This window comes from Armigeres subalbatus, chromosome 3 (genome assembly GCF_024139115.2).
Source record: "Armigeres subalbatus isolate Guangzhou_Male chromosome 3, GZ_Asu_2, whole genome shotgun sequence".
NCBI lineage: Eukaryota > Metazoa > Arthropoda > Insecta > Diptera > Culicidae > Armigeres > Armigeres subalbatus.
The window spans coordinates 112080303-112102399 of record NC_085141.1 but is presented as its reverse complement, the minus strand read 5'-3'; the positions used below and the strand labels follow the sequence as shown (position 1 = coordinate 112102399).

The following is a 22097-nucleotide window of genomic DNA, read 5'->3' as shown; positions in this document are numbered from 1 at the left end:
CAGCGAGATAACTTTCAAGAATATCCGAACAAAATGGCGCGCCTTGCATAGCCAACAGAAAAGAATGCAAAAACAACTTTAGGCTGATACAAAAATAGACTGGCACAAAATAATAATGAGGGTTATCGTTGTTCTACCAACACTCCTCCTCAACGAGTGATTCTATGTATGAGGATAAATCCATCATCTCGGCTAACTTTCGATGCTTGATGTTTCCTAGCGGTTTTGTCAAAATATCAGCCACCATCTCATCCGTCGCACAGTATTCCAGACGTAACACATTGTTTTCAAATAACTCATTTACATAATATTGCCTGGTTTCGATATGTTTCGATCGACGAGTAGACCTTTCTGCAGCAACGAACTTTATACAACTTTAGTTTTCCTCTCGTATGATGACTGGAGCACCTTGTTGCACACCAGGATCGTTGAACAAACTTATCAACCATACTAGCTCTTGACTTGCTTCGCTTAATGACACATAACCCGATTCCATAGATGAAAGCGTCACACAGTTTTGTCTTCGGCTCACCCATGATACTGCCCCACCAGCATAGTGGAATACGAATCCTGTAGTTGATATTCTTGTCGCAATATCTCCTGCCCAGTCCGCATCAGAATGTCCAATTAGACCTTCATTCACGTAAAAAAATAACCTTATATGTTATGGCAAAAAACCATTCGAAAATACTTATACTCTTCATTATGCCACATAATGAATGATCCCATATCAAAAAGCTAATAACATTCATAAGTTAATGAAAAGTATAAGTTTCCGAATGTATGTGACTAATGCGATGTATAAGTTTTTTCTTATACATGTCATTAAGCGCCTGCTTTGGCAAAAAAGTATTAGAAATATTAATAATAAACAACATTAATTTTTTTACGTGTTGGTACCAAACTTTAGTTCCCAATATTCTTCGTAGCATTTAGGTAACGAACCACTCTCTTTGCTGCTAGCCAATCTGCTTCAGTTGGAGCACTCACCTTTCGTCCAAGTATCGCAACACATGCTGCTACATCTGGTCTGGCACACACCGTTATGTATATTTAGGAGTGCGCCTTCTATTGGTTGTTGTATCGGTTAGTAACGCATTTTTGTCATCCGTCTTGATGTAACCAATATCCATCGGTGACTTGGCACTTTTTGCATTCCGGAGGCCAAACTTCTCCACAACTTTTTCTATATAGCTTGTAACCACAGACAAACAGACATAACACATTGAACATTTACTCATCAAATTCATCGTCATTCAAACACTAACGACATCTGTTGATTTCAGTTAGTTGGGCAAATCACGAACCAGATGGCGGTAGTGAGCAAACGTCAGACTCGAGCAAATCCGATGCGAGCGCCACGAGTGATCGATTGGCCAACTAATGATTATTTGAATCGACCAGTAAATCATTGAACGATGGAAATTTGACGAGAGTTATGTCTGTTTGTCTGTGTTGTAACCTTTAAGGGTATGCGATAACACAGTTTTTCCTGACGAAACGAAACGAAACGGAATTGGAAATGATATTGTTGATTCGAAACGAAACGAAACGAAATTCAGATTTACTTTCGAGACTTCGAAACGAAACGAAATCGAGGTCCATTTGATTCGAAATTTTACGAAACGAAACGAAATTTATTTTTTTTTCCGCGGAAATTTTGTTGAATAGTTTTTTTTTCTGCATTATACATAAGTCAAAAACGAATAAAAAATCCGCGGAGAAAACAAACTTTATTATTGATTTGTCTATAGGGAGAATCTAGCTTAATTTTACAAAGATCAGCTTTGAACTTGTTAAACATTTTCAAAAATATGCCCCTTACCATAAACAACTTAAAAATATAAAAAAATATAAAAAAACAGCTGAGGTCTAAAAATAAAAACTGTTTTAACTGCAATCAACAGATACAAAGTGCCACTCCTCCATTTCTATTAACATCTTGAATAAAGTCCCCAGGCAAATTGTCGACCAAATTCATGAAAATGGTCTTTCCAACAGATCTTAGCAGTTAAAAAATCGGCTTTTTTTTAATTTTTACTGAAGTCTGTTGGAAATATTAAGCGACCATTTTTTTTTTGGTTATGGTGAGGGGCATTTTTCATCCATCACTTTTTTCTATAGAGTTAGCCTTGGAGGATAAACGAAAATCGTGACTGCTAGATGAAAACCTTTTTTCGGTTCATCATTTCACCTCTCACTCACTTTTTGTGAGAACAACTAGAAAAATTCTATGGTACCCTGCGTTGCGAGTCGAACCTTAATAATAATAGCCGTGGGATGCGCTTACTTTAGCAACACCAACACGCTATTAGGCATTAGGTTACAGTGGCCAAACGTCCCGGATTATGCGTGACAGTCCCGGGTTCAGCCTACTTGCCTCGCATTGCCTGGCGCCCCGGAAAACATTCCGCATTCCATGATGAATCTGTAAAGCCTGGGGATTGAATCCATCGGAAATGCAATGTAAAGAACAGATTTAAATAATTAAGAGAATATAGAAACTTGAGCCTACTGAAGTTGAGGGTCTTGAGGGTATACTGAAGCTATAAGATGAAGGCAGCTCAGCAAAAAAAAAACATACTTCCGTAAAATAATTCTATTATTATTTATGTTGCTGATTTCCAGTAAAATATTTGCTGTATTTTAGCAATAAAACGTCACAATTCTCGGCAAAATAACGTTTTGACTCAGATTCCGAACATGACTCAGATTCCGAACACTGGCGTTTTAGCGCCCTAAAACTAAAGTTTTCATCGGTTTTTTATACTAAGGATCGAGATTACAAAGTAGCATTCGGCCAAACGACCCTTCCCCGGACATGATGCTGTTTTGTTACTATTCAGTCGGTAGCCAGTGTAACCATACAATATGTTTCAAAACTCGATGTTTATCTTTCTCCTATCCATTATTTATGTAAGAGAAGCGAAAGATTCAAACACAAAAGATTTCACTTGAAAAAATATGACTGACTCAAATGCAGACATTTACGTTTTTTGCTAACTAACAACAAACTGCCCTACGGAGGACGCACCGCACCGGCACGATTGTGACAGAAAATCGGTACAATTTTGAAGCATCTGGATCTGCAGGATCTAGAAAATGTGAGAAAATTCTAGATTTCCATGATATGCGGAATCAAAATTATCTGAAGATAAAAGTTTAGGTCATGACAATGATCTCCATCGGAAGGATCTGAATGAGTTCCAAAATCTGAAATAGATGAGATATCAGATGAGAATGTCCCAAATCTGGAGCATTCTTAAATCTGCAAACAACTAAAAATCTACTAAATCAGGAAAACTTCTGTAACATCACCATCTCCATTTCACTATTCTCAAACAATGGTTGTTGAAAGTGAATACTATCAAAAGAACACGGAAAACAGACAATACACAGTAGACCAGTGAGGAATATTTTGCTCATCGAAGAGTTTCCACAACTAGAGCACAGATCGAACAATCGCCTCATAATACAATACATTTTACTTACACAACTCAATTAACTTAAATAAAAATAGAACATACCAAAACGATACAAATTATTTTTACGTCACTGAACAATATTATTTAAATCATCAGATATGCATAACGTTTTATACTTGAACACTTTCAACAAATCATTGAACAGAAAAAATATTTTAAGCTCTTTTAGCGGAATGTATTTAACCGTCTAAGACGAGTTTAGTACTTTCCATTTAATCCACTACGTTTTGTTATCTTTTAAAACATTGAAGAAATTTTCAAGTGAAAAGCTAAATGCATTTCTGTTGAAGACACAGAATTGTATTACGTAATAAGATTTAGTGAAGGAATTTATATGTATAAACTTTTGAATAGAAGTTTGAGTGCTTTATTCAGCGGCGCAGCTGATTTTTTTCGTGATGTGAAAATATGAATTATTAAAAATTCATTTCGAAATTCCGTGAAATTCCGTTTAATTTCGTTAAAAGCTTGATTTTTCAGCCGAAATTTTTGAAATTTAACGATACGAAACGAAATCAAAATATCAGATTTCGCCTTACTCAAATTCCGCGGAATTTCGTTTCGAATGCCCTAAAACGAAATTTTTCGAATACCGCATATGCTTAGTAACCTTACACAAGACCGTCACTGTATCGCGGGAGCATTAATGCAGCTCACAGTCTCCATACAAAATAAAAGTATATATTCCTTTACCATGTTCAAAAACGCTACACTCACAACAGCGCAACAGAACAGATCTTGGGACCGATTCCATTTGTTGGTTTATTGCATCGGATATCTAAAGAGAGAAATGTTACCGAGTAGCCGTTAGCCTTCATCACGAACGGACTTTAGGAGTAAAGACGAGGAAGAGCACATTTGGTCGAGAGTACCTAGTAAATAGCAGAGCTACAGCCATAATCAGTCACCAGAAACCCTGCATCAACGGATTCCATCGCAAAGCATCGTCTCTCCCTTTTATTTATCACCACCCAAACGTGGAGTAAGCAATTGCTATGCACATTGCCGGATCTCGATCAAATTGAAGAGATCAGTAGCCGGTTAATCGTTAATCAGGCAAGACCTGGGCAATTTAAAAACGACTTAAAGGTAATATGCCTGACTGGCATTTTTTAGTGATATATTTGATTGGTGAATGTGTTTAGCTAATGTGGTGAGACAGCCAACTCAAAAAATAGTGCTAGTGAGGCGAAACATCGGTTTGCTTGATATGCTGATGAAGTTACGGTTTAACGAATAATTATATCCCATAGCCTTGTCCTAAATCCTGAAATCAGCTAAGTGTTTGTGATGAAGTAAACAGGTGATGATTTTGAGATCGGTAAGCTGGAAGTGACGACCATCTAAAAAGTATCCCAACCAGTGATAAGCTGTGCTATAAGATTTGTCTTCTCTGCTCAGGCTCTTCATTCTAATACCAAATCGTTGTTGATGGATACTATTAGGAGTACCAGTGATTAGGTGGCCCAGACTGAGGATGGTAGATTCTGCTTCGGAGTGGCCAGTATTCTACTGGCAGGCACAACATTTGTCCGGACAAACCACCAAATTCTGCATGTCGTCGTGGGATACCCTGATACACTGACGCTCACCCCACAGGATTAAGTATTGAACCATAGCCGTAAGTGATAAACCAATCCCCTTGATGTAAAATTTATACTTTAGATTTTGCTATGCGACGACTCGTTAATATTCTTCGAAGGGTTACCTTATACTTGAACCCGGTTGGTAGAAGATTGGTCCCCGTGGTGAGGAAACCGATGCCTCTGCTCTTCTTCTACCAAATTTTGTCCCCCGTCTCATGCAGTCCTACCCCCAAAAGGGGTTGTGACAAGCTCTTCAACACTATATTTTCCGTGTTCATGTCTAATTTCTAGACCCAAAAAATAGTTCACTTCGCCGAGGTTGGTAATCTCGAACTGTTTCTTCAAGTCTCTATACACACAATCGATCTGGGATAAATCTTCACTGCCAACCATAATGTCATCTACGTAAACAACTAAATACACTCTTCTACCATTCACCACTTTTGTGTACAGACAAGGATCAGCAGTACTCGAACGAAAGTCGATCCGACGAAGAACTTCATCCAACCGTTGATTTCAACACCTGGCAGATTGCTTCAGACTAGATATACTGCGCTTCAATCGACACACCATGTGCTCCTTTCCATTCGCTTCATATCCAGGTGGTTTTTCCATAAACAACTCTTGATCTAGTTTGCCATACAAGTAGGCGGTTTTTACGTCAAAGTGTCGCAAAATATTTTTTCTGCTACTCGCCATTCATTTTTTCTGCTACTCCAGATTAAAAAACGATATGCTTTGCGTCCTTCCTCGTACCCGATGATGAACACCTGCTTTTCAGCTTTTACATCGAGCTTACGCCACTTTTCCTTCGGAATGTGGACATACGCCTCCGACCCGAATATCCTTAGATGTGCATACGATGGCTTCTTTCCACTCCACAGCTCGTACAGGGTTTGATTTATCGCAGACGATGGCAAACGATTCTGCAAATAGTTTGCAGTGCAAATCGCTTCGGCCTAGAACTGCTATCCGAGTGCAGCTTCTGACAGCATACATCGCATCATCTCCACAAGGTGCCTACTAGACATCATTTGTGATGTTCATGTCGAAATACACGTGTTCGAATGGCTGTCAGTTGGCCCAACTAAAAAACCGAATTCGTTAGTTGGGTCGAGGTCGTGGATGTGTCGATATAACATCTTCGGATGATCCTGATGCCTTTTCATGTAGTTATGGGTCTTGGGCTCAAGCACGTAGAATCATAACTACTTAATCGATTCAACGGGCACGTTTTGCTCCCTACAAATCTCCAGGGGAGGATGGGATTTATCCCGTTCTACTTCAGAGAGGTTTTGAGCATATCAAACATGTTTTGAAAAAGCTTTTAGTATGCAGTTTTGCTACTACATATCCTGTCACTGTAAAGTTTATTCCAAAATTGATGATTATTTGTTTATTTGTTTATTTATGGTGTACATCAACATATTGTTCGTACGTGCTTTGTATGAAGAGTTTTAGACCCATCAGATTATTTTATTTATTTATTTATTTTATTTATTTATTTTATTTATTTATTTTATTTATTTTTTTTGTTTATTCATTTTATTTATTTATTTTATTTATTCATTTTATTTATTTATTTATTTATTTATTTATTTTGGAGCGCTTGAGTAGAGCATATCCCTTCCTCAAACGGGCGCAAAACCTTCTCTTCTTTTCATATCCACAGAAATTACATTTTCCAACAGATACAATGTTTACTTAAAACTATTACAATTTGTAGATTCTTAATACTAAATATCCTGACTAACTAACATTAAACTAGAGTGTATTGGTTTGGGGGGCGGCAAGTATTCGACAAAACTTTTTCCGAAGGTTGGAGCGAGAGATATGAAAATCAAATTCAGTTGCACAACGATTAAAAATGCGGCACATACAAGTGAATGGTTCATTATGCCCATAATTTGTGCGTGCACCCTGGAGAATCAAAAATGAATTGAGTCGAAGCTGGCGGTAGGGAACATTTAGATTAATCAGGGAGAGCAAATGTGGGCAATCAATTCTGGATTGTAGAAGGTCCGCAACAAATAGAGCTCTGGATACGTCACGACGCTTACTTAACAATTCTAAACTAATAAGCTTGCAGCGGTCGGTGTAACTGGGTAGGTAATTTGGATCGTTCCAGGGGAGATGCCTGAGGGCGAAACGTACAAATTTGCGTTAAATTGCCTCGATACGCAAGACACTGATTTTATAAAACGGTGCCCAGACAATAGAAGAAAATTCTACAATCGACCTTACTAAAGCACAATACTGGGCTTTCAGGCATTGGATATTCCTAAAATCTTGTGATTAATGAAAAATGAAACCAAGCATCTTAAAAGCTTTGAAGGATACGAAAGCGACATGATCGATGAAAGATATTTTTGAATCAACACCTAGATCCCTAATGACACATTCTTTTTGAGATTTGCTGTCCCTATCTTGTAACAGTAGTCGATAGAAGAGCGCTTGCGTGAAAATGAAATCACTGTGCAGTGCATTTAACAGCATTGAGAACCATACGATTTGTTTCACACCAGTCGATGAACACATTGAGCTGAGTTTGTAAGAAATAAGCATCCTGAACATCATTAACAATCCAGTAAACCGTCTAAGACGAATTAAGTACTGTCCATTTAATTCCACCAGTTAATTTTCGTTATCTTTGCAGATACGTATTTCGACCACAACTGTGTGGTCGTCTTCAGTGTCTTGTACTTGACTCGACTTGAAGAAAACAATCGCAACTTACACTATTTATACTACGCTAGGTACCTAATCTAATCTTATTTGCCTACTTTATTTACCTATACAGTAAATTACTTTATTGTTTAGGTAGAAACTTGAAGAGCCAAGAGCTGCCATTTCCCTGATCCTTATTCAACAGCGCTGTTTGTACCTGTCGGTGGATTTCCAAACTCTCAGCTACATCGAGTTTCTATGGGGAAGAGACATTTCTTAAGATTTTAATATTTGATGCCGTAATTGGGTGATTTTCCTTATACACATGCTCTGCTACCTTAGATCTAAATTCGTAATGTAATCCCTTATCGTTTTCTCTTTTCGCCTTACTCACTTCCGCCATATGTTCCTTGATCCTTATATCTAATGATCTTTTTGTTTGGCCTACATAGATTTTTTCACATTGGGAACAACTTATCTTATAAACGCCTGCCTTATTCAACATTTCTACTTTATCCTTCGTTGAACCCAATAGAGACTTGAGTTGGTTGCTTCTACTGGAGAATACTAGATCGATGCCGAATTTCCTTAGTCGAGGGCGAACAACCTACAAGAACAAGGAATACTACCCCAGAAGTGGTGGAGATACGTCGACGACATTTTCAGCATCATCAACCGAAAGGATCTACCCAGGATTTTGGAAGCGATAAACAACGTGCATAAGGACATCAAATTTACCTTCGAAGAGGAAAAAGAAGGTAAACTACCTTTCTTGGATCTACTAGTCATCAGGGAAGCAAATACAACATTGAGCCTCGAAATCTACAGGAAGCCCACGAACACCATGAGAGTCATCCCATATACATCGAACCATTCGTACCAACATAAAATGGCAGCATTTCATCACATGATCCACAGGATGCAGACGATACCCCTGAGCGAAGAAGGAAAAACGAAGGAACTACAATACATCTTGGAAACAGCGAAGATCAACGGATACCAGGAGAGGACTATACGAGCGATTATCAACAAGAAGGAAAGGACCCTACGACGAAATGGACATACAACGCTGACACCGATAGAGGAGCCGCTGAAAAGAGTTTCGGTCCCATATGATAAACACATCACCAACCAGCTACGCCCTCGACTAAGGAAATTCGGCATCGATCTAGTATTCTCCAGTAGAAGCAACCAACTCAAGTCTCTATTGGGTTCAACGAAGGATAAAGTAGAAATGTTGAATAAGGCAGGCGTTTATAAGATAAGTTGTTCCCAATGTGAAAAAATCTATGTAGGCCAAACAAAAAGATCATTAGATATAAGGATCAAGGAACATATGGCGGAAGTGAGTAAGGCGAAAAGAGAAAACGATAAGGGATTACATTACGAATTTAGATCTAAGGTAGCAGAGCATGTGTATAAGGAAAATCACCCAATCACGGCATCAAATATTAAAATCTTAAGAAATGTCTCTTCCCCATAGAAACTCGATGTAGCTGAGAGTTTGGAAATCCACCGACAGGTACAAACAGCGCTGTTGAATAAGGATCAGGGAAATGGCAGCTCTTGGCTCTTCAAGTTTCTACCTAAACAATAAAGTAATTTACTGTATAGGTAAATAAAGTAGGCTAATAAGATTAGATTAGGTACCTAGCGTAGTATAAATAGTGTAAGTTGCGATTGTTTTCTTCAAGTCGAGTCAAGTACAAGACACTGAAGACGACCACACAGTTGTGGTCGAAATACGTATCTGCAAAGATAACGAAAATTAACTGGTGGAATTAAATGGACAGTACTTAATTCGTCTTAGACGGTTTAATACATTCCACTAAAAGAGCTTAATATATTTTTCTGAATCCAGTAAAGTTTAAAATCGTCGGCAAAGGAAAGCTTCTGTGAATCAATTAGTCGATTAACATCGTTGAGGTAAACAAGGAATATTAACGGTCCTAAATGACTTCCTTGTGGTACACTTGAAGTAACAGAGAAGTACGATGAGGTGCAATCGCTAATCTTGATAGCCATTTCACGATCGCTTAGATAGGATTCAAGCCAACAAAGGAAAGATCCTGAGAAACCGAGACGTTCAAACTTTGCGATAGTAATATCATGGTTGATTTTGTCGAAAGCTGCCAAGAATCAGTGTAAATTGAATCAACTTTATCTCTTTTTTGTAGAGCTTGTGCGATGTTAATCAACATGCTTACCAATCTGGAAAGTCCAACGTGACTCTCTACACAAGGTTGTCTAAGATATCGAGAAAGCATTCGCTCAAAAGATGCCCTCAAGGGGGAGTATTATCTCCACTTTTGTGGAATCTTGTTGCAGATACGCTATTGAGGTTACTCAATAATGGCGGTTTTCCTACCTATCGATTTGCCGACGACTATCTAACATTGATAAGGGGTTTGTGCATTACTACCTTATTCGACCTGATGCATAGCACTCTTCAGGTAGTTGAAAGTTGGTGTTGCCAATATGACCTTTCGGTAAATCTGAATAAAACATCTATTGTACTTTTCACGGAAAAATGTAACCGTAATGATATTCGCCCATTAAATCTTTTTGGTTCTGAAATTAATGTTACTGATCAAGTAAAGTATGTGAGTCTAATTCTGGATTCAATGCCTTCTTGGACTCCTAACATTGAGTTCAAAATCAAATAGGTGTGTATGGCTTGAATTAACTTCATCAGCACCTTCTTATATGCCACATTGGTCACAATGCTCGAAACTGTCTCATAACCTCCATAGCATCCAAAAGACAATGGTTCTTGGGACTTACAACATCACTAGAATATTCCTGTACCACTACAATTATTACATCCGGTGCAAACGCTTATTATAGGATTTAAGTCAACCGGCGAATGAGATCCACAGAGCCTAATACCCTTTGGCATTTAGATTGTCCGAGGTAGGTGAGGCAATGCTGCACCTGCTGATGTTGCTGTGGTTGATCGACGTCAATCACTCACATTAGCAGGCCGCCGACGAAGCGGATCATGTGGACATGTGGATATGTCCGGCAGGCCGGCGATGATGGAAATGTTCAATGAGAGGTTCCCTCGGTTTGTACCCCAGCTTGACTAGAACAAGTTGTATACATGCCAGAGAGCTATTATGTCACATAATATGGTGACTCCAGAAGACGTAGAGTACATAAAGCGGTAAGTGCAGAGGGAACTAGGAGAGGAGGAGGAGGCAAGATCGAGCGATACGGGGAGAAGGAGTTCTGTTGGGTTGGATGCATCAATCGCAAGTAAGCGTCGCGATTCGATTGCACCCGCCGATCCAGGACAAACAGTGGAATTGCAACGACTGCAATTGAACGACGAACTAGCCAATCATATAGGCACAGCAGTTACACAGTTCCGTGCGACAGACCCCATGTCCCGACACCGGATACCCAAGTTGCATCCTTAACCAGGATATTTTGCCACAGTACTTGGAAACCGTGGAGAACCTTTAGGAGCTGCAATTTATCGTTTGGATGCGACGTCCCGCGTGGATGCGACGTCTGGAGACCCGCATCGCCACACTGCGGTCAAAGGTTGGTCGATTAACACAGTACAAACAGGGGAATCGATCAACCAGGCTAGTTGTTGCTGAAATTGTGAAACCCACAGAACTCCGTGGTCTCACAGAGGCGAACATAACTGAGATCCTCGACACCCATGTATAGCGGTTGAGTGCTCTTGCTAAACGACTGCGACGTTATGGATTCTGTTCGGAAGGAGCAAAATCGAATGCTCAACATCAACGAAAGGGAGTTCTACAACCACATCCGAAACGACAAAGCCGACTTTGGCGAGGGCCTTCCGGAGCGAAGTTACGCAGTTTTGGTCCAATCTATGGAAGAACCCCGTCATACACAACGACGATGGGGTGTGGATGGCAGAAAAAGAGCGATATTGTGGTGGAATTGGAGACTTGACCGCTATCAACGTGACCACCCAGGACATACGTGAAGCTACCCGGTATACCAGGAATTGGGCTGCACCAAGACCCGATTTTGTTCATAATTTCTGATATAAAAAACTCACAACGGTCCACGGACGGATGACAGAATGCTTCAACACGGTACTAGATAACCCCGGGCAGCTACCGGCAGCTATTTTCTGCCGAAGGATCGGAGCACTTTGAACCCAGCCAAGTACAGACCAATAACGTGCCTTTTGAGTCTGTACAAAGTGCTGTCATCGGTAATAGCGAGGAAGGTGCAGAACCATTGCGACGTCAACAACCTGATGACCGAGGAACAAAAAGGTTGTCGACGCAGCACACGAGGCTGCAAGGATCAGGTCATCATTGATGCAGTCGTTGTTGGGCAGGCCACCCACAAGCAAAGAAACCTGAGCATGGCGTATATCGACTATAAAAAGGCATACGACTCAGTACCTCACTCGCACCTTCTTAAGGTACTGCAATTGTATAAAATAGACGGTAACGTCATCAGGCTAATGCAGCACGCTATGGGGATGTGGAGCACATCCCTACACATTACCGATGGAGAAAAGGTGTTTCGGTCCAGGACTCTCAGCATCAGGAGGGACATATTCCAAGGCGATACCTTTAGTCCTCTATGGTTTCGCCTTGCCATGAACCATCTTAGCAGAACACTCAACCAACACAACTATGGCTATCATTTGAAGAGTAGCGAAAGGAGTACAAACATTACCCACACTCATATGTCATAACCTAGCGGCTACTGAACGAGCTCGAGATTCCCAAATTGGACGCATAGTCAAATCACTCGCAATCCATTTCTCAAGCTATGCTCTCAAGCTCTCAAGTTATTTCTTTGACTATGCGTCCAATATGGGAATCTCGAGCTCGTTCAGTAGCCGCTAGGTTGCGAAGGCCGACGGAGGTCCTTCGTAGCTTAGCTGGTTAAAGCACCAGTCTAGCGTGCTGTAGGGTCATGGGTTCGAGTCCCATCGAAGGGAAAGTGGTTACCTCCAATACATTTTCCAAATCAATATCTTCCACATAACGTACATATTCACATAAATTAACGTCCAAGTCGGGTGGTTTAATCCCCGGAAATAGGCAATTAACTTTGATTGAACTGATTACCCACACCTTTTTTATGGACGATGTTGCGACGGACTTTTCCTGGCTTGATAGAAACGGTTGACAGCAGTGTCCATTTCACACAGCTTCAAAGCTGGAATTAATTATCTAATTATTATTAAATTTATTATGTTTATAAAGTAACTTACTAACTAGTTTCACCTAAATTTACAAGCAACAGTCTTTATCGCCACTCTAAACCATTCTAATCGAACCCTATTGCCTCTGTATGGAAATATAATATGCATTTGATTGTCAGTGTTATTAGTTTCACAACATTTTTGGAACTCAACGTAACAGACGCCTTGAAGCTGTTTGCGGAATCTGTGTGGAAGCTGCACCAATTTCTGCGGCTTGTAACCGTATTCAGCAACGACATCTGGATGGAGTTTGGTATCGATAAATGTCACCGGGTATCGATACATCTACACCGGGGTCACCTAGTGGATGCCGACAGTTTCTGCATCAACGAACAAGAAGAGATTCGAAACATAGTTGAAGGCGAAACGTTCAAGTTCCTAGGTTTCCTGCAACTTAAAGGAATTCGCCATACAAGCCATCAAGAAAGAGCTGCAGGAAAAGTTTTGCATCGTGTCAAAGGTATTTTGAAGAGTCTCTTGGCGGCCATCAACAAGGTGAAGGCAATAAACACGTTTGCCGTGCCCTTGTTGACATACAGTTTCGGGGTGGTGAGGTGGACCAAGACTGACTTGGAGGCGTTAGAACGAGCAGTACGAGTGGCCATCCAAAATCGTCCATTGAGAGAGTCACCCTGCCACGTACAGTAGGAGGAAGAGGCGTCACCGATATACAAACACTGTGTTTCCCAGATCCAGCAGTTGCGAAGATACTTCGTGGAAAGCCAGAACCTCCACGAAATCTATCGCGCTGTGTGTGAAGCTGACCACGGATTCAGTGCCCTGCATCTGGCGCAGGAGGACTATCAGCTGATTTGCGACATCAAATCTGTCGACGAGATGGTCGCATCGTGGAAGCAGAAGGAGTTGCACGGGACGCACCCCCATTAACTGGAGCTGGAATATATCGACAAAGCGGCGTCGAATACGTGGCTGGTGCGGGGTGAACTCTTCTCAGAAACAGAGGGATTCATGGTAGCCATTCAGGACCGGGTAATTGCGACGAAGAACTATCGGCACTATATATTGCACGAAATCGTGGAGGACCGCTGCAAGTAGTGCAATTCAGTAGGAGAAGCGATCGACCATATCGTGTTCGGATGTTCAGCCTTAGCTGATTCAGCCTATCTCGGTCGCCATAACGAAGTAGCCAAGATTGTGCACCAACAGCTTGCTTTAAAGCACAACTTGGTTAACCAGTTTGTCGCCTACTACAAATATGTGCCTGTCCCGGTTCTGGAAAATAGTTTCGTGAAGCTGTACTGGGATCGCGAGATCATAACGGATGTCCTCATTCGTGCCAATCTGCCCGATATTGTGGTCTACGACAAAAGGATGAGGCGGGTAACTCTCATCGACATTGCTGTACCGCCAGACCATAATGTCCAAACAACATTCTCCAACAAGATAACGAAGTACCACGACTTGGAGTTGAATCAGATGTGGCACCTGGAGGACATGCGTATAATTCCGGTTGTTATCTCATGGCATTCAGATTGCCCGGGGTAGGTGAAAATTCCCAGCACGCTTGCTGAGGAAGTGCCAAAACTCTATAGTAATAATAATAAACAAATGGAGTTTCTTTCCGAACTATGTGCTTTAAAAACAATTCTTTATATGCACTCTTTATTCCTAAAACCAACCTACGTGCTCAGCATCAATAATGAGTTTTGTTTAGATCTGTAGATTGAAAACGGATAAAATTGTTTAAGATAAAACTCATTAAAATCGTTTACAATAAAAACTCACTGTCGAGTAGTCACGTGGTAGGTACCGCGAAAGAGGTATTGAAATACAATATTTGAAATTCGAATAAAACGAGATTTAGATAGAGAAAGTCAATCATAAGAATTCGTTAGAGTTACTTCGATATTGTTCTGCTATTTGAAATAAAATATACTGCTGAGGCATTCCCGAAGCACTAATAATTCCATTGTACGCATCATAATCAGGATTCAACTAAAAATACTTTGTTTACGCTAACATTGATTAGCATTATTATCTTTATCGAATGCGTTTGTAGGTACACATTTACATATAAATAGTTCATATGGCGCTACTTCTTTGCAAAACGCGCGAAGGATCGACCGACATATAATGGTTAAGTAGCTATAAGCATATCTTGTACTAGCAGAGTTTAAACTAGGTATATCAAATATTACATACAAGAGCAGTTCGTCTCATTTCGTCACAACGTGAAAACATAATACTAGAAATGGTGCAGCAGACATGATGAACTCTTAACCTACGAACATGTACTTTTGTCAGCAAATTTTCCTGTCGTGCGTCTTCCGGTGCGTGTTGCGATTGGCCAAACTGCTAAACCTACGGTTGCATACCTCACAGGCGAAATTCTTCTCCCCAGTATGAACGTAGGTGTGATTCTTCAATTGGAAATTGGTTGCAAATGCTACACAACAACAAAAATTCAAATCTATTAATTGTTTTCACAAAGAATTTGTTCTTCTCACCTTTTTCACAAAGTGTACAAGCGAATGGTTTTTCTCCGGTATGCGACCGCATGTGGACCGTCAGGTGCACATGCAGCATGAAACTTTTGCCACACATCTGACATGTGTACGGCTTTTCCTTTGTGTGCGTTCGCATATGAATCTTGAGATCTCCATTACTGGCAAAGGCTTTTCCGCACACGGTGCAGTTGTAATTCTTGGCTTTCTTTTCGCCAGTGTGCTGGCGCATATGGTTCTAAAAGAATGATTTATTGATTGTTTTACCTAAAGCACTTGCTTATAAACAATTTTGAAATAAGTATTAGAAAAACTAGTCGATTTGGATCTAACTTACGCTTAACTCTCCTTGACTGGGGTATGCTTTCTCACAGAGCGAGCACTGGAACGGTCTCTCGCCCGTATGTATCCGGATGTGAATTATGAGATTCCCATTCTGATTGAACCGCTTATGGCAGTACGGACACTCAAAGGGTCTTTCGTTCGTGTGAGTTCTGGTATGGGCCTTCAACTGCCACGACAGTGTAAATCCTTTTCCACAAACCGTACAAACGTGCGCTTTTTCTCCCGTGTGGATTTTAGTGTGAGTATTGAGCAAACTTTTCGTTTTGAAGCGCTTTCCGCAGGTATCGCACACGAAGGGCCTCTCCTCGCCATGGATGCGCATATGCAGGTTCAGAAGATTCTTCTCGTAAAACCGCGAATTGCAAAGTTCACAAACGTGAAGTTTTTCGCCAGTGTGGCGAAGGATATGATTCTTTAGCAATGATTGTTCAGCAAACCGACGCAAACAATACTCACACTCGTAACGCTTCTAGAATTAGAAAGAATTATTTTATCTTTAGTTTAAGATGGGTTACTGGTATGGTTATCAACATAGTTAAAACAAATCTAAATCAGCTGACAAAATTTTTACATTACATATTTGAATATATATGTGAGTATGCACAACATGAAGATTCTATTTGGAGAATGTTTTCAAGACACCCTTTATTCGTTATAGGACTCCCCATGAGCCATAAATCATCAATTCAACCCGTACACAAGTTACATCACCATGGCATTCAAGCCATAGTTCACATTAAATCATTTTTAAACAAAATAGTTTTAACTGTTTGAATGTAGTAAAACATGCTGTACTCATAATTTGAAACAAGAAATAAGACCCACTAGATAGAGTGCGAAATTTGAAAGGATTCAGCTCAAACGGGACTCCTGTCCGTTTTACCCCTACCTTCCCTAACGAGAGTAATAAATTACTTGCGGTTAGTACAAATCTCTATGTTTGAATGGCTTTTACATAAGGAATGTCATTATGGGCAGAATAATCTCACACTCGCGCCGTGAAGTATAGATTTATACTCACTTCGGAATGTTTCTTCATGTGCCTCCTGTACTGTCGATTATCTTCAAATTCCATATCACAGATTTTACAGTGTCTCCCATTGCCATCGTCATTCAGCAGATCGTCGCCATCTTCTTGCCACTCTTGAAGTTGATCCGCACCTTGGATGCGGTCATCGTCGTTTATCAAACTATCAAAGTTATCCTGCTCCAAACAATCTCGCTGGGAATTGTTAACACGAGTAACAGACGATGCAAGCTGCTTCTCCATACTCTGAATGTATTCCTCCGTCAGCGCATCCTTAAGATAGTCCACGTGGATCATCTCATCGTCATCGTTGTCGTCCAGCTCCTGATCCTTAGCCATATCTGCACACCCGCTTCCAATGAATTCTGACAGCTCCTGTTTCAGATTCTCTATAATGGCGATTTCTTCCTGCAGTCGTTCTTGAGGTTGAGATCCAGTCAATGGTGGTGTGGGGGCAGGTTCATTTAGAAGCTCACTAGGATTAACAGTTACAGAAACATCTTCGTCGAATTGCACCACTCCTGTATTGTCGTCCGTCACCAGCATCTCTGTTGGGGTAGCAAAACTTACTTCCATGCTATTCTTCGGAATGGCTATTTCAATGTTATCCGTTTCTACAACTTCCTCAAAGTTTGCCAAATCGTTCGTGTTGTTAACCTCCATAATAGGAATATTGATAGCTTCCACAGGAACCGTATTCCGCATGCTTCCTCCGTTCATCAACTGAAATCTCAGTTCTTCAATTGGAACTACAACAGCGGAAGTCTCCGTATTCCCATTCGCGTCGGTCAATACAACATTGAGAACTTCATACTTTGTCCGACTATCCTGCTCAATAACGACTGACTTTTCAATTAGGTTCCGGATTGTTACATCCGATCGTTCGCACATCTTTCTAAAATTTATAATTCTTTCTACCTCCTGCAGACATTCCAGACAAATATGACACGGCAATCCATCGGATTCTTCTATTTTTATATTCACGCAGGCCATTATTGTTTCATCTAGGCAGAACTCAAACAAATCCTTCAGCTGTTCTTTCTCCTTCTCTGTCAGGCATGTCCGGCATACACGGTCGAGATAAATGATTTGGGGATTTCCTACGCTGCTGCCGCATGTTTCAGCTGACGATGCAGAGGTTGATGGTTGGACCTGAAGGGTCACAGCAGCTGCTGATAGATCGTCCGTAGTTTCATTCATTCCCGGAACAACTCCGTGCATTGAGGCTGCTGTCAGCTCGCTATCCAGGCGAAGCCCGTGCGGATGTAGAAAATTATCATTCATTGCACTCACTATGCGCCTTGGTTAAAGCACACAAAAGGAATTAGTTCTACATTTTTGAAGGACAAAACACATCTACATAATATGAATTCTAACAAAATCTCACAAATTTATTCATATAAAGCTGAACCCATAAACAAAATCTTTCAGGGTTTTGCACTTCTCGCTTTTTCTTTTTATCAACATTTAATGACAGCAATCATTATCATCAGTCGTCGTGTTTCACTTTCTTATGTCGTTTTCGTTTTTGCGGTGTAGCTTTCGGTTCGCGGTGTAATTATTGTCGGCATACACGGAACCGCCAAACAATATACACGGTTAGAAAAAAGTACCTAATTTTAGGTACTTTTTTTCTCTTGCATCTCCCTCCCTCTTCCCTTTGTTGTCATAAAATGAAGAGCAAAACCACTCAACAAGGGCATTAAAGTGTGGGAACCCAACGTTGAGTAATCTCATGTTTACAAAAGTTGAGTAAAATTTACCTAACTTTTGGTTAGTTTCTATTTAAAATTAAGTATATTTTACTTAATATTAAGTGAATTTTACTTAATTTCAAGAAAAAATTACTTAATTTTGGGTTCCTACACTGAACCCCCGATTTGAGTGAAAAGTACCTAATATTAGGTACTTTTTTCTAACCGTGTATATATATATCTGGGTGGTGCGGATAGAATCGATTTGGTTGTCAAACTGAAGCCAAAATTTTCTATTGTGCCGGAGCCAAACATTGAAGATTGTGGTTATGTTCGTTTCGGATCTAATATTGAGAAGTATTGTTATTATTTTGGGAAAAAATAAAAATAAACTTTGTTTGAGTTTTGTATTCTTTGTAACAAAAATATTCTCACATTGTATTTCGAGTGGAAAATTAGTGGGAATGCAACTAAAAAGCACTCGTTACGAAATTTCACGAGATTCAGCAGCTGATTGGAGCATGAATGTATGAAAACAATCGTAAAGTCATGTAGAGTCTAGCGCATTTGTGCGCCCTCATGCAGCGTGGAAAGAGAAATTCGAAGAGCGGGAAATGTTTGACAGCCAAGTAACTGCAAAATAATTTTGTTTATGGGAGTGATTTCAAAATATCCCTCTGCTCGCTTGAGCGCAGAAAAGCGGCTCTATCCGCAGCACCCAGATATATATATATATATATATATATATATATACACTAATAAAAATCCACACATTTTTATTGGCAAAAATCTAAAGAAATTTACAAATAAATGTTATGTGTGCGTTAATAGCTACCCGCTATAGGAGAATCCACATAAAGGTTATTAGTTAATAACGGTTATGTGTGTTTCCACATATATGCTATGCGAATTCACATAGCCGTTATGTGGGAAATGCTATAGTCAAAATTTATGTGTGCCACACATAATGGATATGATTGGATTTTTGTCAGTGTATATATATATATATATACACGCAGCTAAATTTTGTATGGTTAAACTAAAAAAGTATATTGTTGATCCCAACAATCGACTTATTATTGAAACAAAAAGATTTGATTGTTGATTTAACAATATTGTGTGTTTAAAACAACAATATTATTTTTATTTCAAACGATTTTATTTTGCTCTAGTTTGCGGTAATGAGAATAAGCGTGTATTTTTTTCATGTTTCCATTTTATATTTTTCACCTGTCCTAAAATAAACAGAAGCCGTTGCCCCGTTGGTTTAAAACTTTTTAAAAGATTTACCCGGTATAGGAAAATCATTGCTAGGAAAATTCAGCAACGTCATGTTGCAAACATATGTGTAGGTAAGTTCAAAGTATACAAATAATTATCGAATTTCTGTACAGATTATTGTTACATTTTCAGAATGCAGCTCCAGAACCAGAAAAGGGAAGGCAGACAAGTGCTATGGCTACCTTTGTTGTTGGGGCGTGGAGCCACTACGTCCATCGATCGAGGCTTCAATTGATTGGAACTTTTGTTTTACTGGCTTTACCTTAGCCTTCTCCATGGATACTAAACAGATGGCGAAAAGACCAGGTATGAAGTCATATTTTTCTTACTTTCGTTTTTAATCTAAATCAAACGTAATAATAACAAAATAGAAACTAGAGTTTAAAAAAGTATATTATTTATTTTCAGGATTTTTTGCAGTCATGTTCAACCTCTTATGCAGCATTATAAACAGCAACAGATTGACTAACATAAATGGTATAAATATTCTAATAAAATGATAAAATAAATGCTTTCTGATTATAAATTTGTTTTTGATTTCTTTCGAAAATAGAAATTATATAAATACATACATATATGATTATTTCAACAATTTTCCATTGTTGAATCAATCATATTCACACATTAAATCAACAATTGAATCACAATTATTTCAACAATAATATTGTTGTTTTTACAATAACGCAACAAAATCCTTGATTGTAGAAACAACAATATTATGGTTTGATTCAAACGGAAATTATTATTAGCCCTGAGCTAACAATATTTATTGTTGAATTCAACCCAGAATATTGTTGTTTCTACAATTCATTTTTCTGCGTGTAATATATATATCACTCAGAAATGAAATAAATCCGTAATGGATTTGAAATTAAACTTTTTAGTCATATTTGACGTTTATACATTGCATAGTTTAAAAAGTATACTTTCGCACATTATTTTTTATACTAAGTCAGATTAACGCAGCAGTATTTTAGGTAGAATTTTGTCTTCTGCGAAATTTCATATTCTCTTCCATTTACTTGATTCACCCAGTTGAGTCGTATAGCGTTGTTGCGAAGAAATTACAGATTTTTGTGAGAAAGGTGTAGGCTTGCGGCCATTACCATTGGGAGAAAAGCATCTTAACTAGAAGATAATGGCACTGCCAGTCACTCCAGCTCCAGGAGCTGCAATCTCCGACATCGTCCCAACAGGGAGAGAACTTGCGCAGCGGCAAAATTTGAGTACGCTTGGAAGGCTTCGAGACAGCGGTGCCGGTGGAATTGTAAGTAGTATTATTCAAAGTTCACTCCTAGACTGTCATCGATAGTTTGATCCAAATGCACTACAAACATAAACTAAATTGAAAAATATTTTCAGATTCAGGCGCAAAATCAAAATCTATAACCTCCCGGCTAGCACCAGGTAGCTGTTCACCGAGCTCTTTTTCCTAGTTAAACGGACCAACACCGCATCCAAAGCTCGATCCATGATAGTTTTTCTGGGCAAACAGGCACTTCTGTTTATGGACACGGCCGCTATCGCGAATGGCACATATTTTAATATCCATGCAACAGTGCAATTTCTCCCTTCCGGAATTTATTAGCGGTTTCGGTCGATTATCCGAAAAAGGATCGTACAACTGGATTCGATTATTATACCCTAGAGAAGCGCATGATCGATGACAAAGATAACGAGCGACAATTGATTACGAGCCGGATGCTTTGGCCGAGGTCTACAATAGTCATCAATCGCTGTTACTCGATGTTCTGTTGGAGGACAGCTCAGCACAGGATCAAGACCAGCGGTACCCATCCACCCCCAGTTAATCGAATAGGTTCCGACTTCTTAGCTCCGGTGGGCTTCCCGAGCAATTCTCTCATTTACAAGTCTCATTTGTGCGAACATTTGTGTATTTTATTGCATGATTTTAATAAAATAATAATTACTTTCTCTGTGTACAAACTATCCTTGCATTTTAACTTTTCCAATAAGAAAAAATAAAGAAAAACGAACATAACCTAGAAACTATAGACAAATCGAAAGTAAACTAAACATTAATAAAGCGTATTTATACTAAAGAACGTTTTTCTTAAATTTATACTATGACAGTATTGTAGGTTTGAATACGAGCTTGGGGTCAACCAGGCGAATAGTCGTTTAGAATGACTTTTAAACTATTTAGTATAAATATATTTCTGAGTGTATATATATATATATATATATATATATATATTGTAGGGTGCTGTCAATACGATACACCGCGCGGCTGTTGTAATGTTTCCAAAAGCGCATTTGCACAATATTCCACGCGGCGTTTCGGGTTTGAAAGGAACAACCGCACCTTAGGAAA

General features: G+C 39.4%; 1 long non-coding RNA gene across 1 annotated transcript; it reads left to right on the top strand.

Moving 5' to 3' along the window:
* The first annotated feature begins 19740 nt into the window (after positions 1-19740).
* Positions 19741-20271, top strand: LOC134224355 (uncharacterized). Its single transcript, XR_009982923.1, has 3 exons — positions 19741-19833; positions 19895-20068; positions 20171-20271. It is a non-coding gene; the product is annotated as an uncharacterized LOC134224355 (long non-coding RNA).
* The last annotated feature ends 1826 nt before the right edge of the window (positions 20272-22097 follow it).